Source organism: Paroedura picta, chromosome 1 (assembly GCF_049243985.1).
Source record: "Paroedura picta isolate Pp20150507F chromosome 1, Ppicta_v3.0, whole genome shotgun sequence".
Classification (NCBI taxonomy): domain Eukaryota; kingdom Metazoa; phylum Chordata; class Lepidosauria; order Squamata; family Gekkonidae; genus Paroedura; species Paroedura picta.
This window is the reverse complement of record NC_135369.1, coordinates 3,546,125-3,566,636: the sequence shown is the minus strand read 5'-3', so window position 1 is coordinate 3,566,636 and position 20,512 is coordinate 3,546,125. Positions and strand designations below refer to the sequence as shown.

The 20,512-nt window shown below is 50.6% G+C and overlaps 1 protein-coding gene across 1 annotated transcript in view; it reads left to right on the top strand.

The window, feature by feature from the left end:
- Positions 1-13,136: 13,136 nt before the first annotated feature.
- Positions 13,137-20,512, top strand: part of SETDB1 (SET domain bifurcated histone lysine methyltransferase 1) — a 75,982-nt gene continuing 68,606 nt past the window's right edge. The window contains exon 1 of the mRNA XM_077319981.1: positions 13,137-13,155. The gene's annotated coding sequence lies outside the window, so the exon portion shown is untranslated. The remainder of the gene's footprint in view (positions 13,156-20,512) is intronic.

Here is a 20,512-nt window from a genome sequence, read left to right as displayed (position 1 = left end):
GTCTTCCGGACACAAGAGAAGCAGAGGCAGGTTGCCCTTGCCTTCCTCTGTGTAGCAGCCCTCGTCCTCCTCGGAGGCCTCCGATCCAAAGCAAAACACCTGGGATATCCTCTGCTTGTCCATCCCCGAGAGAAGCCGCAGCGTTCCCTTTCTTGCCTCCGAAGGTCACCTGCTGAACACAGGTTGGCTTCACTCAAGTCCTCATGGGGATCACGGCCTCTTCCCTCATCATCTGCTGCGTCTTGGTCATCACCTTCTTGAGGTGTTTCATGCTTCAGATCACTGACAGGTACCGTGACAAAGAGATGGGGGAAACCGTCAATGTTGCTGCAGGGATCTCGGGCGTTATGACCTGGTACAGGGCTACTTTATCCAGCGCAAAGAAGTCTGAGTCCAGGGTCCCCTTCAAGACCAGCCAGGTTTCATTCAAAGTAGAAGCTCCGTTGTGCATGCACAGTTGGAGTCACAGAATGATGGAGTTGGAAGGGACCTCCAGTGTCATCTAGTCCAACCCCCGCACAATGCAGGAGCTCACAACTGCCTGCCCACCCACAGTGAACCCAATTTCATGTCCCACATACAACAAAAATCTCCAGAATCCAGCCTGGGCTGGAGGGAATTCACCTGCCATCCTACAGTGGTGATCAGCAATCCCCTGAAAGGAACGGCCATAAGAGACAAACAGTGCTTGTCTCTCGTGGCCCTTCTTTGCAGACTCAAGAAATTGCTGATCGCCACCCTAGGATGGTTGCTGAATTCCTTCTAGGCCGGGCTGGATTCTGGAGATTTTTTTTTAGGGAGGGGGGGATCACTTGGGCATGAAATTGGGTTCACTGTGGATGGGCAGGTAGTTGTGAGTTCCTGCATTGTGCAGGGGGTTGGACTAGATGACCTTGGAGGTCCCTTTACGGCCGTTGAGAAGCCCCCCAAATATTCTTCATGCTTTGAGAAACTCCAGAAGGGGCAGGAACGTACAGGATGTGATTGGAGACCAGAGCTGTGGACACGCCCACCTGGGGCTCCTCCCCTTCCCACCCCCTCCAGGCCCATCTTTGGACATTTGGGGAGGGGTGAGGTGGGTCAACATGACCATACGTGAACAAATTTGACCATATGTTGAACAAATTTGAAAAAAAATATATTAACAATTAACTCCCACCCATTCGGAAAACCCTTCCAGCCTGCTTTAGAGGAACTGGTTGTCTTCTGTGTGAGTCCCTGGCCTGATCCAGCAGGGCCCTTCTGATGTTTTTATGAGGAGAAATAAAGTCCCTGGCACCTTCTCCCCATACTGGGGAAGGGGGATCAAGCACGCTTAAACCATTAATAATCATAGAATCATAGAATCCCAGAGTGGGAAGGGGCCACACAGGCCATCTAGTCCAACCCCCTGCTCAACGCAGGATCAGCCCTAAGCTAATAATCTCAGTAATGAATGGCCATGTGTTCGTTTACGTTTTTTGTCTATCTCTTCTTTCCTTCCTTGTCTTCTTCTTCTTCAGGGAACAGGACGATGAGCATGAGCTCTGTGCGAGTGGGATGCCCCCCGAATCCAGAGGACTTCTGCGGAATAAACAGGCACTGGAGTAGGCGAGGCCGATGTCAGGAAAACCACCCTGGAGGAGCCAATCGTCTATGGAGCTGAGGTCGATATGGCTTAGGGGGTGTCTTACTGGAAGCACCCTGCAAGACTCACCTGAGGATGGGACTCCCAAGCCTGAGAACGCGTGGGAACAGATGGCCCCAGCAGTCTTTTCCGAAGAAGCATGGGAGGAACATGTGGATTTAGCAGTAGGTAGGAGCAGGGTAGGAGGTTGCGTGAGTCATTGCTCTCTACTTCAGAGAATAGAAGTGCCTCCCCTGCCAGTCTTTCATTTTGCTAGTCTTTCAAGCGCTCCTGGACTCTAAGCGGCTTCCAGTCGCCTTCCCTTTCCTCTCTCCACAACAGACACCCTGTGAGGGAGGGGAGGCTGAGAGAGCCATGAGATTACTGAAGAAGAAGAGTTGGTTCTTATATGCCGCTTTTCTCTACCCGAAGGAGTCTCAAAGCGGCTTACAGTTGCCTTCCCTTTCCTCTCCCCACAACAGACACCCTGTGAGGGAGGGGAGGCTGAGAGAGCCCTGAGATTACTAAAGAAGAAGAATCATAGAATCATAGAGTTGGAAGGGGCCATACAGGCCATCTAGTCCAACCCCCTGCTCAACGCAGGATCAGCCCTAAGCATCCTAAAGCATCCAAGAAAAGTGTGTATCCAACCTTTGCTTGAAGACTGCCAGTGAGGGGGAGCTCACCATCTCCTTAGGCAGCCCATTCCACTGCTGAACTACTCTGACTGTGAAAAACTTTTTCCTGATATCTAGCCTATATCGTTGTACTTGAAGTTTAAACCCATTACTGCGTGTCCTCTCCTCTGCAGCCAACAGAAACAGCATCCTGCCCTCCTCCACGTGACAACCTTTCAAATACTTAAAGAGGGCTATCATGTCCCCTCTCAACCTCCTTTTCTCCAGGCTGAACATTCCCAAGTCCCTCAACCTATCTTCATAGGGCTTGGTCCCTTGGCCCCAGATCATCTTCGTCGCTCTCCCAGGGAAGAAGAAGAGTTGGTTCTTATATGCCACTTTTCTCTACCCAAAGGAGTCTCAAAGCGGCTTACATTCCCCTTCCCCTTCCTCTCCTCACAACAGACACCCTTTGAGGTGGGTGAGGCTGAGAGAGTTCCTGGTCTTTGACTCTTTTCAGCTCACATGGCTGCCCATACATCTACCTGGAGAGGTAAGCAGGGACACCTGAAAGCTCCTCCCCAGCCATGACCTTTGTTAGTCATGTAAGCGCTCCTGGACTCTGGCTCTTTTCCACAGATCCAGACAGAGCGTGACAACTTGTGAAAGGCCTTTATAGTACAACGGTATGGGCTCCAGATGGGCTGGGCCATGGATGTGACAGATCTAATAATCTATTTGCTTCATTAAGGAGCGGAAGGGTGGAAGGAGTCTGCTTCCTTGGCAGTGGTAGGTCATAGCAGGATTAATGGGGCCCACAGAATGCACCTTTTCTTTGTGCTGCTGAAATACAGATTAAAAAAAAAAGACTTCAGTCAAAGATGTGGAATGCGCTGCCACAAGAAGTGGTGTCAGCTGCAACCATGGACAATTTCAAGAAGTGACTGAATGAACATCTGGAGCAGAAGTCCATCAGTGGCTAGAAAATGAACCCTCTCTGGGGCAGGGATGCACTGTTTTCTTGGTGGTTGGGGGGCAAGAATGGGAGAACCTATGGGGTTCTGGCCTCATTGTGGACCTCCGGATGGCCCCTGGGTTTTGGCCACTGTGTGAAACAGAGTGTGGGACTGGATTGGCCTTTGGCCTGACCCAACATGGCTTCTCTTACGTTTATGTGTGGGGCAGTGATGCTCTGTCTTCTTGGTGCTTGGGGGGTAAGAGCGGGAGGACTTCTGGAGTTCTGGCCCCACTGTGGACTTCCTGATGGCCCCTGGGTTTTGGCTACTGTGTGACGCAGGTTGTTGAACTGGACGGACCATTGGTCTCATCCAACATGGTTTCTCTTATGTTCTTAATACCCATAAAGCTTGTTGGTCTAAATGCAAGTACTGTTACCTGAAACAGACCAGTCTTCTCAATTTATGAAGGGAAATCAGCAATTCTATGAGACAAAATTTTGCAACAGGGGCAACAAGCAGGATTCTCCATCTTTGTATTTGGGGGGGGGGGTAATCTGTCCAGAAATTTATCTCAGGCAGAGGCAGTTTTTAGAAATAAAAAAGAATTTTTATTAGAAAACAAAACAAAAAATCCCTAACATACAGACACACACATTTAAGTGAGTGCATACACACAAAGGAAACAAAAGAGCTGATAGTTTGAGATAGAGGATTATGATTTGAGTTGGAGAACATAATTACTGTCCGACACGAAGGAGGTCCAAAAGAAATGGCAGTCCACCTGCCAGGTCTTGATGGGATTAATTAAACAAGCAGAGACTTTGCTAAGGAGTGAGCAAGGCTTTGACAAAGAAGCTTTAATAGGTTTACTGGGAGATCTCCAGAGCTGGCATAACACACAGGGCCAAAATAGGCACCCAAGTATGGCGATACCACCTGAATGGGAGTTTGATGGATCAACAATTAAGGATGGGAAACAGCTACTAGAAGGATGACTTCATCGTCAAAAGACATTAAATTGAGATATTTTCAGGTGTGGAAGGTCACTGTGTAGATTAACAACTAGTCAGAGGCTGTTGATTCCTTTGTCCATGTTGTGCCAGGGTGGGGGAAAGAGCAAACGGCCCAGCCCCTCCTTTGTTCAGGTTCATCACATCACTGTTGCGAAAGCCAAAAATTCTCTTGGATGGGACTGACCTCACTTCAAGCCAACGTTGTCCTATTTCTGCAAGGCTTCCGGAGTAGGCTCCCTGGCCTCACCGTCCTTGCTTAAAGCAAACCAGAAATAAAGCTCTTTGCACAGTGAAGGGTAACTGATCAATAATGACCAGATTTTCGGCATAGATGAAGATTTTACATTATGCAAATACCTCTTGTCGATTTGCCCTCTGTAGCACTTTTCAGGACCTGGACAAGAATCATCATCATCATCCATTTAATTTGTATCCTGCTCCTCACTTAAAGTCTTGGGGCAGCTAACAATGAGGTAAAACAACATGGGTAAAACACTATAAAAGACCAGGGGCCAAGCCTGTTGCATTTAGGAATACAACGGATGCTAGATTGGGGGGATGGAGTGGAAGAACTCTACGGACAGCCTCCCCCTCCCCCCTGGACCTGGAAAGGCTGCAGGCAGCTGTTAGGGAACTGTGCTAGCTGCCCTTCTACACCTGCCCCGTGGCCCTAGGATCCAAATCCCACGTGCCGGCACCCCCAACGCAGCCAAAGGTTTACCTCCACTAGCTTGTTGGCACTGGCGAAGTGTAATGCCCCTTGGGGGCCATATTCCCACGGGAGAAGGAATAACAGACAGGCAATCTACCCGGGGATCTTTTTGTTCCATTAGGATTTCGATTTGAAAATTGCTAACCTCATAACCGTACATTTCCTTCTCGTGATCCCAGTTGCAACAGTTGCTGTTTTTGAAGATTATAGATTAAAGAAACAGATAAATCCAAGCAGACGTGCCTCTGGCCATGCAGAGGCAGCAAACGGATCTGCCAGGGGAAGGCCAACCGCACAAGCCGGGACTCCTGCCAGATTCTGCTGAGGAAAAATGTGTCATGAGCAATTGTTGCTGCTTGGGCAGAATTACCAAGATGGGTAGCTGTGTTCGTAGGGATGTCAGCCTCCGAGTGGGGCCTGGGGATCCTCTGGAATCGCAGCCCATCTGCAGACTCCAGAACTCGTTTCCCCTGGAGAAAATGGCTATTCTGGAGGGTGGACCTTATGGTACTGGGCCCCACTTAAGGCCCCTGCCGTCCCCATCTGGCAGCTCTACCTCAGAGAGAAACTGCAGACCACCTGACATGACATCACAAAGAGCTCACCTGAGTTGCCTGGAGAGGAAGGGATGGCTCTTACTGGCCTTGGAGGGGGGGGGAAATCTCCAAACACACTAGTGATCAGACAGGGGGGCAACCTCCAGAGAGAAACTGGAGACCACCTGACATGACATCACAAAGAGCTCACCTGAGTTGCCTGGAGAGGAAGGGAGGGCTCTTACTGGCCTTGGAGGGGGGGGGAATCTCTAAACACACTAGTGATCAGACAGGGGGCCAACCTCAGAGAGAAACTGGAGACCACCTGATATGACATCACAAAGAGCTCACCTGAGTTGCCTGGAGAGGAAGGGGTGGCTCTTACTGGCCTTGGAGGGGGGGGAGCTTATGACAAGGTTCCCCATGATGTTCTGATGGATAAGCTGAAGGACTGCAATCTGGATTTTCAGATAGTTAGGTGGATAGGGAATTGGTTAGAGAACTGTACTCAAAGAGTTGTTGTCAATGGTGTTTCATCAGACTGGAGAGAGGTGAGTAGCGGGGTACCTCAGGGCTCGGTGCTCGGCCCGGTACTTTTTAACATATTTATTAATGATCTAGATGAGGGGGTGGAGGGACTACTCATCAAGTTTGCAGATGACACCAAATTGGGAGGACTGGCAAATACTCCGGAAGATAGAGACAGAGTTCAACGAGATCTGAACACAATGGAAAAATGGGCAAATGAGAACAAGATGCAATTTAATAAAGATAAGTATAAAGTTCTGCATCTGAGTCAGAAAAATTAAAAGCATGCCTACTGGATGGGGGATACACTTCTAGGTAAGACTGTGTGTGAACGAGACCTTGGGGTACTTGTGGATTGTAAACTAAACATGAGCAGGCATTGTGATGCAGCGGTAAAAAAGGCAAATGCCATTTTGGGCTGTATCAACAGGGGCATCACATCAAAATCACAAGATGTCATAGTCCCATTGTATACGGCATTGGTCAGACCACACCTGGAGTACTGTGTGCAGTTCTGGAGGCCTCACTTCAAGAAGGACGTCGATAAAATTGAAAGGGTACAGAGGAGAGCGACGAAGATGATCTGGGGCCAAGGGACCAAGCCCTATGAAGATAGGTTGAGGGACTTGGGAATGTTCAGCCTGGAGAAAAGGAGGTTGAGAGGGGACATGATAGCCCTCTTTAAGTATTTGAAAGGTTGTCACTTGGAGGAGGGCAGGATGCTGTTTCTGCTGGCTGCACAGGAGAGGACACGAAGGAATGGGTTTAAACTTCAAGTACAATGATATAGGCTAGATATCAGGTAAAGGTTTTTCACAGTCAGAGTAGTTCAGCAGTGGAATAGGCTGCCTAAGGAGGTGGTGAGCTCCCCCTCACTGGAAGTCTTCAAGCAAAGGTTGGATACACACTTTTCTTGGATGCTTTAGGATGCTCTGGGCTGATCCTGCGTTGAGCAAGGGGTTGGACTAGATGGCCTGTATGGCCCCTTCCAACTCTATGATTCTATGATTCTATGATTCTACTAGTGATGAGACAGGGGGCCAACCTCCAGAGAGAAACTGCAGACCAACTGACATGACATCACGAAAAACTCACCTGAGTTGCCTGGAGAGGAAGGGAGGGCTCTTACTGGCCTTGGAGGGGGGGAATCTCTAAACACACTAGTGACCAGACAGGGGGCCAACCTCAGAGAGAAACTGCAGACCAACTGACATGACATCACAAAGAGCTCACCTGTGTTGCCTGGGGGAGAAAGGACGTCTCTTACTGGCCTTGGAGGGGGGGGGGATCTCTAAACACACTAGTGATCAGACAGGGGGCCAACCTCCAGAGAGAAACTGCAGACCAACTGACATGACATCACAAAAAGCTCACCTGAGTTGCCTGGTGAGGAAGGGAGGGCTCTTACTGGCCTTGGAGGGGGGGGGATCTCTAAACACACTAGTGACCAGACAGGGGGCCAACCTCCAGAGAGAAGCTGCAGACCAACTGACATGACATCACAAAGAGCTCACCTGAGTTGACTGGAGAGGAAGGGATGCCTTTTACTGGCCTTGGAGGGGGGGGGATCTCTAAACACACTAGTGACCAGACAGGGGGCCAACCTCCAGAGAGAAACTGCAGACCAACTGACATGACATCACAAAAAGCTCACCTGAGTTGCCTGGAGAGGAAGGGAGGGCTCTTACTGGCCTTGGAGGGGGGGAATCTCTAAACACACTAGTGATCAGACAGGGGGCCAACCTCCAGAGAGAAACTGCAGACCACCTGACATGACATCACAAAGAGCTCACCTGTGTTGCCTGGGGGAGAAAGGACGTCTCTTACTGGCCTTGGAGGGGGACGGGATCTCTAAACACACTAGTGATCAGACAGGGGGCCAACCTCCAGAGAGAAACTGCAGACCAACTGACATGACATCACAAAAAGCTCACCTGAGTTGCCTGGAGAGGAAAGGAGGGCTCTTACTGGCCTTGGAGGGGGGGAATCTCTAAACACACTACTGATCAGACAGGGGGCCAACCTCAGAGAGAAACTGGAGACCACCTGATATGACATCACAAAGAGCTCACCTGAGTTGCCTGGAGAGGAAGGGAGGGCTCTTACTGGCCTTGGAGGGGGGGAATCTCTAAACACACTAGTGATCAGACAGGGGGCCAACCTCAGAGAGAAACTGGAGACCACCTGACATGACATCACAAAGAGCTCACCTGTGTTGCCTGGGGGAGAAAGGACGTCTCTTACTGGCCTTGGAGGGGGGGAATCTCTAAACACACTACTGATCAGACAGGGGGCCAACCTCCAGAGAGAAACTGCAGAACAACTGACATGACATCACAAAAAGCTCACCTGAGTTGCCTGGAGAGGAAGGGATGGCTCTTACTGGCCTTGGAGGGGGGGAATCTCTAAACACACTACTGATCAGACAGGGGGCCAACCTCAGAGACAAACTGGAGACCACATGACATCAGAAAGAGCTCACCTGTGTTGCCTGGGGGAGAAAGGACGTCTCTTACTGGCCTTGGAGGGGGGGGGAAATCTCCAAACACACTAGTGATCAGACAGGGGCCAACCTCCAGAGAGAAACTGGAGACCACCTGACATGACATCACAAAGAGCTCACCTGAGTTGCCTGGAGAGGAAGGGATGGCTCTTACTGGCCTTGGAGGGGGGGGGAAATCTCTAAAAACACTAGTGGTCAGACAGGGGGCCAACCTCCAGAGAGAAACTGGAGCCCAACTGACATGACATCACAAAAAGCTCACCTGTGTTGCCTGCAGAGGAAGGGAGGGCTCTTACTGGCCTTGGAGGGGGGGGAACCTCCAAACCCACTAGTGACCAGACAGGGGGCCAACCTCCAGAGAGAAACTGGAGCCCAACTGACATGACATCACAAAGAGCTCACCTGATTTGCTTGGAGAGGAAGGGAGGGCTCTTACTGGCCTTGGAGGGGGGGAACCTCCAAACACACTAGTGATAAGACAGGGGGCCAACCTCCAGAGAGAAACTGGACACCACCTGACATGACATTTCAAAGAGCTTTCCTGAGTTCCCTGGACAGGAAGGGATGGCTCTTACTGGCCTTGGAGGGGGGGAATCTCGAAATACACTAGTGACCAGACAGGGGGCCAACCTCCAGAGAGAAACTGCAGACCAACTGACATGACATCACAAAGAGCTCACCTGTTTTGCCTGGGGGAGAAAGGACGTCTCTTACTGACCTTGGAGGGGGACGGGATCTCTAAACACACTAGTGACCAAACAGGGGGCCAACCTCCAGAGAGAAACTGCAGACCAACTGACATGACATCACAAAGAGCTCACCTGTGTTACCTGGAGAGGAAGGGATGCCTTTTACTGGCCTTGGAGGGGGGAATCTCTAAACCAGTGGTCCCCAACCTTTCTGAGGTTGGGGACCGGCAGAGCATTGGGGCGCGGCCCGTGGCCCGCGCGGGCCACGCCCACGCATCGGACACACCCGCGGTCCTAGCCCGCGCATCGGGGCGCACCCGCCGGCCGCGCCCGGCCCGATTCCCTCTCCCCGCCCTCCCGCAGTAAGAAGCTTCCCGGGCCGCAAGCTTGCGGCCTGGGAAGTTTTTTACTGCGAGGGGAGGGGCTGGGAGAGGGAGCCGCAGCCCGGCGCCTTGGCCTTCGCGGCCTGGCACCGGGCTGCGGCCCGCATGTTGGGGACCACTGCTCTAAACACACTAGTGATCAGACAGGGGGCCAACCTCCAGAGAGAAACTGGAGACCAACTGACATGACATCACAAAGAGCTCACCTGAGTTTCCTGGGGGAGAAAGGACGTCTCTTACTGGCCTTGGAGGGGGACGGGATCTCTAAACACACTAGTGATCAGACAGGGGGCCAACCTCCAGAGAGAAACTGCAGACCAACTGACATGACATCACAAAGAGCTCACCTGAGTTTCCTGGGGGAGAAAGGACGTCTCTTACTGGCCTTGGAGGGGGACGGGATCTCTAAACACACTAGTGATCAGACAGGGGGCCAACCTCCAGAGAGAAACTGGAGACCAACTGACATGACATCAAAAAGAGCTCACCTGAGTTTCCTGGGAGAGAAAGGACGTCTCTTACTGGCCTTGGAGGGGGACGGGATCTCTAAACACACTAGTGATCAGACAGGGGGCCAACCTCCAGAGAGAAACTGGAGACCAACTGACATGACATCAAAAAGAGCTCACCTGAGTTTCCTGGGAGAGAAAGGACGTCTCTTACTGGCCTTGGAGGGGGACGGGATCTCTAAACACACTAGTGACCAGACAGGGGGCCAACCTCCAGAGAGAAACTGCAGACCAGCTGACATGACATCACAAAGAGCTCACCTGAGTTGCCTGGAGAGGAAGGGATGGCTCTTACTGGCCTTGGAGGGGGGGAATCTCTAAACACACTAGTGATCAGACAGGGGGCCAAGCTCCAGAGAGAAACTGCAGACCACCTGACATGACATCACAAAGAGCTCACCTGAGTTGCCTGGAGAGGAAGGGATGCCTCTTACTGGCCTTGGAGGGGGGGGGGTCACTAAACATACTAGTGATCAGACAGGGGGCCAACCTCCAGAGAGAAACTGGACACCACCTGACATGACATTTCAAAGAGCTTTCCTGAGTTCCCTGGACTGGAAGGGATGGCTCTTACTGGCCTTGGAAGGGGGGAATCTCTAAACACACTAGTGACCAGACAGGGGGCCAACCTCCAGAGAGAAAATGCAGACCAACTGACATGACATCACAAAGAGCTCACCTGAGTTGCCTGGAGAGGAAAGGATGGCTCTTACTAGCCTTGGCGGGAGGAAGGGAATCTCTAAACACACTAGTGACCAGACAGGGGGCCAATCTCCAGAGAGAAACTGGACACCACCTGACATGACATCACAATGAGCTCACCTGAGTTGCCTGGAGAGGAAGGGATGGCTCTTACTGGCCTTGGGGGGGGGGAATATCCAAACACACTAGTGATCAGACAGGGGGCCAACCTTAGCGAGCAACTGGAGACCACCTGACATGTCATCACAAAGAGCTCACCTGAGTTGCCTGGGGGAGAAAGGACGTCTCTTACTGGCCTTGGAGGGGGGGAATCTCTAAACACACTAGTGACCAGACAGGGGGCCAACCTCCAGAGATAAAATGCAGACCAACTGACATGACATCACAAAGAGCTCACCTGAGTTGCCTGGAGAGGAAGGGATGGCTCTTACTAGCCTTGACGGGAGGAAGGGAATCTCTAAACACACTAGTGACCAGACAGGGGGGCAATCTCCAGAGAGAAACTGGACACCACCTTACATGACATCACAATGAGCTCACCTGAGTTGCCTGGAGAGGAAGGGATGGCTCTTACTGGCCTTGGGGGGGGGGAATCTCCAAACACACTGGTGATCAGACAGGGGGCCAACCTTAGAGAGCAACTGGAGACCACCTGACATGTCATCACAAAGAGCTCACCTGAGTTGCCTGGGGGAGAAAGGACGTCTCTTACTGGCCTTGGAGGGGGGGAATCTCTAAACACACTAGTGACCAGACAGGGGGCCAACCTCCAGAGAGAAAATGCAGACCAACTGACATGACATCACAAAGAGCTCACCTGAGTTGCCTGGAGAGGAAGGGATGCCTCTTACTGGCCTTGGCGGGGGGGATCTCTAAGCACATTAGGCCCCCTCCAGCCGCATGAATCAGAGGAGGACTCAGAGAAGGGACTCAACGGATCTTACTTGTCCCAGCCTCCACCGAATGCCTGGCCAAAGAGTGCCATCCTTGAAGGGTCTGCAGAAGTGCAATAGTTCTTACAGGGACCTTAGCTCTTCCGGAAACTCATTCGACCAGGTTGGGGCCAAGACCGAAAGGGAACTGGCTCTGGTTGAGGCCAGGTGTCTGTTGTGGTGAGAGGAATGGGAAGGTGACTGTAAGTCGCTTTGAGCCTCCTTCGGGTAGGGAAAAGCGGCATATAAGAACCCACTCTTCTTCTTCTTCTTCTTCTTCTTCTTCTTCTTCTTCTTCTTCTTCCCACAGGCCAGGGATCTACAGAAGAAAAAGAGCTGGTTCTTATAAGGCGCGTTTCTCTACCCGAAGGAGACTCAAAGCGGCTTACATTCTCTTTCCCTTTCCTCTCCCCACAACAAACACCCAGTGAGGGAGGTGAAGCTGAGAGAGCCCTGATATTACTGAAGAAGAAGAGTTTGTTTAAACATCTCCAAAGAGGGAGAACCCACAACCTCCCGAGGAAGCCTGTTCCACTAAGGAACCGTGATCTGGGCACGATACTCCATTTGATACAGCCCAAAATCCCATTTGCCTTTTTAGCCACCGAGTCACGCTGCTGACTCATGTTCAATGTATGGTCTACTAAGACTCCTAGATCTTTTTCGCACATGCTACTGCCAAGACAAGTCTCCCCCATCCTATATTGACCCCTAGTGTTTTTAAAGATCCCACCCCTCCCACCAAGGCCAGTAAGAGGCAGTAGGAAGTGAGCTCTTTGGCCCATTATGTACGGAGTGGAAGGTCCGCATTCGGGGTGGAATGGCGACAGCTAAAATAACCAATTATGCACGCTGCAGGCAGCAACCGGGCGCAGAGTCAACGTATGCCACCGAAAAAGCCGCGTTAGCGAGATTCAGAAGAAAGTGGAGCTTCCGAGGACCAGGGCGCAATCAGAAGCGGCTCTGGAGTAGCCTGACTCAGGAGCCGCGTGCATAATTGGATACTCTGGGTTTTACCACCGTTGCGTTCTGTGCTGTGCATAAGCGGTTTGCTTTGCTTCGTTCTCCTCTGCATTCTCCTTGCCGTCGTTTCAGCGGCCGTGCATAATAGGCTTTTGTGAGGTCATGTCAGTTGGTCTCCAGTTTCTCTCTGGAGATTGGCCCCCTGTCTGACCACTAGTGTGTTTGGAGATCCCCTCCTGCCAATTCCAGTAAGAGGTGTCCCTTCCTCTCCAGGCAACTCAGGTGAGCTCTTTGTGATGTCATATCAGGTGGTCTCCAGTTTCTCTCTGGAGGTTGGCCCCCTGTCTGACCACTAGTGTGTTTAGAGATTCCCCTCCTCTCCAAGGCCAGTAAGAGCCATCCCTTCCTCTCCAGGCAACTCAGGTGAGCTCTTTGTGATGTCATGTCAGTTGTGAGGTCATGGGGCACAAGTGGGCGCACGAGTTTCATCAGACTGGAGGAAGGTGAGTAGCGGGGTACCTCAGGGCTCGATGCTCGGTCCGGTACTTTTTAACATATTTATTAATGATCTAGATGAGGGGGTGCAGGGACTACTCATCAAGTTTGCAGATGACACCAAATTGGGAGGACTGGCAAATACTCCAGAAGATAGAGACAGAGTTCAACGAGATCTGAACACAATGGAAAAATGGGCAAATGAGAACAAGATGCAATTCAATAAAGATAAGTTTAAAGTTCTGCATGTGGGTCAGATAAATGAAAAACATGCCTACTGGATGGGGGATACGCTTCTAGGGGTACTTGTGGATTGTAAATTAAACATGATCAGGCAGTGTGATGCAGCGGTAAAAAAGGCGAATGCCATTTTGGGCTGTATCAACAGTAGCATCACCTCAAAATCACAAGATGTCATAGTCCCATTGTATACGGCACTGGTCAGACCACACCTGGCGTATTGTGTGCAGTTCTGAAGGCCTCACTTCAAGAAGGACGTCGATAAAATTGAAAGGGTACAGAGGAGAGCGACGAAGATGATCTGGGGCCAAGGGACCAAGCCCTATGAAGATAGGTTGGGGGACTTGGGAATGTTCAGCCTGGAGAAAAAGAGGTTGAGAGGGGACATGATAGCCCTCTTTAAGTATTTGAAAGGTTATCACTTGGAGGAGGGCAGGATGCTGTTTCTGTTGGCTGCAGAGGAGAGGACACGCAGTAATGTGTATAAACTACAAGTACAACAATATAGGCTAGATATCAGTAAAAAAAATTTCGCAGTCAGAGTAGTTCAGCAGTGGAATAGGCTGCCTAAGGAGGTGGTGAGCTCCCCCTCACTGGCAGTCTTCAAGCAAAGGTTGGATACACACTTTTCTTGGATGCTTTAGGATGCTTTGGGCTGATCCTGTATTGAGCAGGGGGTTGGACTAGATGGCCTGTATGGCCCCTTCCAACTCTATGATTCTGTGATTCTGTGGCCTCCAGTTACTCTCTGGAGGTTGGCCCCTTCTCTGACCCCTAGTGTGTTTAGAGATCCCCCCTCCAAGGCCAGTAAGAGGCATCCCTTCCTCTCCAGGCAACTCAGGTGAGCTCTTTGTGATGTCATGTCAGGTGGTTTCCATTTTCTCTCTGGAGATTGGCCCCCTGTCAGGGCTCTCTCAGCATCCCCTCTCTCGCATGGTGTCTGTTGTGGGGAGAGGAACGTGGACTGTAAACCACTTTGAGCCTCCTTCAGGGAGAGAAAAGCAGCATATAAGAACCGACACTTCTTCTTTTTCAGTAATATCAGGGCTCTCTCAGCCTCACCCACCTCACAGGTTGTCTGTTGTGGGGAGGGGAAAGGGAAAAGGCAAATGTAAGCCACTTTGAGAATCCTTCGTGGAGAGAAAAGCGGCATCTAAGAACCAAATCTTCTTCTTCTTCAGTAATCTCAGGGCTCTCTCAGCCTTCCCTCCCTCACAGGGTGTCTGTTGTGGGGAGAGGAAGGGAAGGCGACTGGAAGCCGCTTGGAGACCCCTTCAGGTAGAGAACAGCAGCATATAAGAACCAACTCTTCTTCTTCTGGGTTATCAACCTGCAGGGGAGCTGAGATAATATAAAGAATTAATAATTGGCTGAACAATAAGGTCAATTTTGACTCAATAAACTATCACGCAGCTAATTATCAATTTGTTTCTCGGCTTCTACTTTGTGGGATCGACAGGTTTTTGGATTTGAATGCCATGGGGAGGCCAGGAGGTGTTCAGGAATTACAACTGGTCCCCAGGCAGCAGACCCCATGGAGAAAACAGGTGCCTTTGAGTGTGAGCCCCCTTCACCAACCGCCCTCTGGATGCAGAGCGCTCAGGGAGAAGCACTGGGCCAGCTAATCTGTGGCCAGGGGTAGGTCCTGCCAGGGGAATTTCTCACACACAAACATGCCTGTCATCTCAAAGTGCTCACCTCCAGAGTCTAAAATCAGCTGTGCAGGGGGAAGGGGCTGCTGTGGAGGGAAGGCTGTGAGCCATTGCGCCATCTTCAGGCCCCAGCTCCAAATTTCCAGGAATATTCCCACCCCAGGCATCACTAACCTCCCGGTAGAGCCTGGAGATTTCCAGGAATTAGAGTTCAGGTGTAGAGTTTAAAGATCAGCTCCCCTGGAAAAAAGTAGAAGCAGAGACGACCTGTCAGCCAAAGATGATAAGAAAAGGTAGTTTTCAAGTTGGCGATGGCAAAAACTTTATTCAAACAATATAAACTGTTACAAACAGAACAATTTCCTATATACTTCATTAGTGAATTTATCAATTTAGTGTTTCTTAAAAGACGCTTGCTCCTGGGGATGAAAGCTATGGCAAATCTAGACAACATTCTAAAAAGCAGAGACATCACCCTGCCAACAAAAGTGCGTCTAGTCAAGGCTATGGTCTTCCCCTTTGCAATGTATGGCTGTGAAAGTTGGACCATAAGGAAGGCCGAGCGTCAAAGAATTGAGGCTTTTGAACTCTGGTGCTGGAGAAGACTCTTGCGAGTCCCTTGGACTGCAAGGCGAACAAACCGGTCTGTCCTAGAGGAGATCAGCCCTGCCTGCTCGTTAGAAGGCCAGATCCTGAAGATGAAACTCAAATATTTTGGCCACCTCATGAGGAGGAAGGACTCCCTGGAGAAGAGCCTAATGCTGGGAGCGATCGAGGGCAAAAGAAGAAGGGGACGACAGAGAATGAGGTGGCTGGATGGAGTCACTGAAGCAGTCGGTGCAAACTTAAATGGACTCCGGGGAATGGTAGAGGACAGGAAGGCCTGGAGGAAGGGATGGCTCTTACTGGCCTTGGGGGGGGGGGGGGAATCTCTAAACACACTAGTGATCAGACAGGGGGCTAACCTCCAGGAAGAAACTGCAGACCACCTGACATGACATCACAAAGAGCTCACCTGAGTTGCCTGGAGAGGAAGGGATGGCTCTGAGTTGCCTGGGAGGAAGGGAAGTTCTTATATGGCGCTTTTCTCTACCCGAAGGAGACTCAAAGTGGCTTACATTCTCTTTCCCTTTCCTCTCCCCACAACAAACACCCAGTGAGGGAGGTGAGGCTGAGAGAGCCCTGATATTACTGAAGAATAAGAGTTAGAATCCTCGAGTTGGACGGGACCTCCTGAGTCATCTAGTCCAACCCCCTGCATTATGCAGGACGCTCACAAACCTATCACACATCCACTGTCACCTGCCACCCCCTTGAGCCTTCACAGAATCAGCCTCTCCATCAGATGGCTCTCCAGCCTCTGCTTAAAAATCTCCAAAGATGGAGAACCCACCACCTCCCGAGGAAGCCTGATCCACTGAGGAACCGTGATCTGGACACGATACTCCGTTTGATACAGCCCAAACTCCCATTTGCCTTTTTAGCCACTGCGTCACACTGCTCACTCCTGTTCAATGTATGGTCTACTAAGACTCCTAGATCCTTTTCGCACATGCTACTGCCAAGATAAGTCTCCTCCATCTTATATTGACTCCAAGTGCTTTTAGAGATCCCACCTTTCCCACCAAGGCCAGTAACAGGCAGTAGGAGGTGAGCTCTTTGGCCCATTATGTACGGAGTGGAAGTTCCGCATTCGGGGTGGAATGGCGACGGCTAAAATAACCAATTATGCACGCTGCAGGCAGCAACCGGGCGCAGAGTCAACGTATGCCACCGAAAAAGCCGCGTTAGCAAGATGCGGAAGAAAGCGGAGCTTCCGAGGACCAGGGCGCAATCAGAAGCGGCTCCGGAGTAGCCTGACTCAGTAGCCGCGTACATAATCGGATAGTCTGGGTTTTACCACCGTTGCGTTCCGTCCCGTGCGTAAGCAGTTTGCTTTGCTTCTTCCTCCTCTGCATTCTCCATGCCGTCATTTCAGCGGCCATGCATAATAGGCCTTTGTGGGGTCATGTCAGTTGGTCTCCAGTTTCTCTCTGGAGGTTGGCCCCCTGTCTGACCACCAGTGTGTTTGGAGATCCCCCCCTGCCAATTCCAGTAAAAGGCATCCCTTCCTCTCCAGGCAATTTAGATGAGCTCTTTGTGATGTCATGTCAGTTGGTCTGCAGTTAGTCTCTGGAGTTGGCCCCCTGTCTGACTCTTATTGTGTTTAGAGCCCCCTCCCCAGGCCAGTAAGAGGTGATCCTTCCTCTCCAGGCAACTCAGGTGAGCTCTTTGTGATGTCATGTCAGGTGGTCTCCAGTTTCTCTCTGGAGGTTAGCCCCCTGTCTGACCACTAGTGTGTTTAGAGATCCCCCCCCTCCAAGGCCAGTAAGAGCCATCCCTTCCTCTCCAGGCAACTCAGGTGAGCTCTTTGTGATGTCATGTCAGTTGTGAGGTCATGGGGCACAACTGGGGGAACAAGTTTCATCAGAATGGAGAGAGGTGAGTAGTGGGGTACCTCAGGGCTCGGTGCTCGGCCTGGTACTTTTTTACATATTTATTAATGATCTAGATGAAGGGGTGGAGGGACTACTCATCAAGTTTGCAGATGACACCAAATTGGGAGGACTGGGAAATTCTCCAGAAAATAGAGACAGAGTTCAACGAGATCTGAAGACGATGGAAAAATGGGCAAATGAGAACAAGATGCAATTTAATAAAGATAAGTGTAAAGTTCTGCATCTGGGTCAGAAAAATTAAAAGCATGCCTACTGGATGGGGGATACGCTTCTAGGTAGCACTGTGTGTGAACGAGACCTTGGGGTACTTGTGGATTGTAAACTAAACATGAGCAGGCAGTGTGATGCAGCGGTAAAAAAGGCAAATGCCATTTTGGGCTGTATCAACAGGGGCATCACATCAAAATCACAAGATGTCATAGTCCCATTGTATACGGCACTGGTCAGACCACACTTGGGAGTACTGTGTGCAGTTCTGGAGGGAATGTTCAGCCTGGAGAAAAGGAGGTTGAGAGGGGATCTGATAACCATCTTCAAGTATTTAAAAGGCTGCCATGTGGAGGATGGAGCAGAGTTCCACCCTCCTGCCCAGGAGGATACGCTTCTAGGTAACACTGTGTGGGAACGAGACATTGGGGTACTTGTGGATTGTAAACTAAACCTGAGCAGGCAGTGTGATGCAGCGGTAAAAAGGCAAATGCCATTTTGGGCTGTATCAACAGAGCCATCACATCAAAATCACAAGATGTCATAGTCCCATTGTATACGGCACTGGTCAGACCACACCTGGAGTACTGTGTGCAGTTCTGGAGGCCTCACTTCAAGAAGGACATGGATAAAACTGAAAGGGTACAGAGGAGAGGGACGAGGATGATCTGGAGCCAAGGGACCAAGCCCTATGAAGATAGGTTGAGGGACTTGGGAATGTTCAGCCTGGAGAAAAGGAGGTCGAGAGGGGACATGATAGCCCTCTTTAAGTATTTGAAAGGTTGTCACTTGGAGGAGGGCCGGATGCTGTTTCTGCTGGCTGCACAGGAGAGGACACGCAGTAATGGGTTTAAACAACAAGTATAATGATATAGGCTAGATATCAGTAAAAAAAATTTCATAGTCAGAGTAGTTCAGCAGTGGAATAGGCTGCCTAAGGAGGTGGTGAGCTCCCCCTCACTGGCAGTCTTCAAGCAAAGGTTGGATACACACTTTTCTTGGATGCTTTAGGATGCTTTGAGCTGATCCTACATTGAGCAGGGCGTTGGACTAGATGGCCTGTATGGCCCCTTCCAACTCTATGATTCTGTGATTCTGTGGCCTCCAGTTTCTCTCTGGAGGTTGGCCCCCTGTCTGATCACTAGTGTGTTTAGAGATTCCCCCCCCCCCCTACATGGCCAGTAAGAGGCATTACTTCCTCTCCAGGCAACTCAGGTGAGCTCATTATGATGTCATGTTAGGTGGTCTCCAGTTACTCTCTGGAGTTGGCCCCCTGTCAGGGCTCTCTCAGCCTCCCCTCCCTCACAGGGTGTCTGTTGTGGGGAGACGAATGGGAAGGCGACTGTAAGCCGCTTTGAGCCTCCTTCGGGTAGGGAAAAGCGGCATATAAGAACCAACTCTTCTTCTTCTTCAGTAATCTCAGGGCTCTCTCAGCCTCACCGACCTCACAGGGTTTCTGTTGTGGGGAGAGGAAAGGGAAGGCGATTGTAAGCCGCTTGGAGACTCCTTCGGGGAGAGAAAAGCAGCATATAAGAACCAACTCTTCTTCTTCTTCAGTAATCTCATGGCTCTCTCAGCCTCACCCACCTCACAGGGTGTCTGTTGTGGGGACAGGAAAGGGAAGGCAACTGTAAGCCCCTTTGAGACTCCTTCAGGTAGAGAAAAGTGGCATATAAGTACCGACTCTTCCTCTTCTTCAGTAATCTCAGGGCTCTCTCAGCCTCACCGACCTCACAGGGTGTCTGTTGTGGGGAGAGGAAAGGGAAGGTGACTCTAAGCCGCGTTGAGACTCCTTCGGGTAGAGAACAGCAGCATATAAGAAACAACTCTTCTTCTTCTGGGTTGTCAACCTCCAGAGGAGCTGAGATAATAAAGAATTAATAATTGGCTGCACAATAAAGTCAATTTTGACTCAATAAACTATCACACAGCTAATTATCAATTCGTTTCTGGGCTTCTACTTTGTGGGATCGACAGGTTTTTGGATTTGAACGCCATGGGGAGGCCAGGAGGTGTTCAGGAATTACAACTGGTCCCCAGGCAGCAGACCCCATGGAGAAAACAGGTGCCTTTGAGTGTGAGGCCCCTTCACCCACCGCCCTCTGGATGCAGAGCGCTCAGGGAGAAGCACTGGGCCAGCTAATCTGTGGCCAGGGGTAGGTCCTGCCAGGGGAATTTCTCACACACAAACATGCCTGTCATCTCAAAGTGCTCACCTCCGGAGTCTAAAATTAGCTGTGCAGGGGGAAGGGGCTGCTGTGGAGGGAAGGCTGTGAGCCATTGCGCCATCTTCAGGCCCCAGCTCCAAATTTCCAGGAATATTCCCACCCCAGGCGTCACTAACCTCCAGGTGGGGGCTGGAGATTTCCAGGAATTAGAGTTCATGTGTAGAGTATACAGATCAGCTCCCCTGGCAAAAAGTAGAAGCAGAGACGACCTGTCAGCCAAAGATGATAAGAAAAGGTAGTTTTCAAGCTGGCTAGGGCAAAAACTTTATTCAAACAATATAAACTGTTACAAACAGAACGATTTCCTAGATACTTCATCAGTGAACTTATCAATTTAGTGTAGTGTTTCTTAAAAGACGCTTGCTCCTGGGGAGGAAAGCTATGACAAATCTAGACAGCATCCTAAAAAGCAGAGACATCACCCTGCCAACAAAAGAGCGTTTAGTCAAGGCTACGGTCTTCCCAGTTGCAATGTATGGCTGTGAAAGTTGGACCGCAAGGAAGGCCGAGCGTCAAAGAATTGAGGCTTTTGAACTCTGG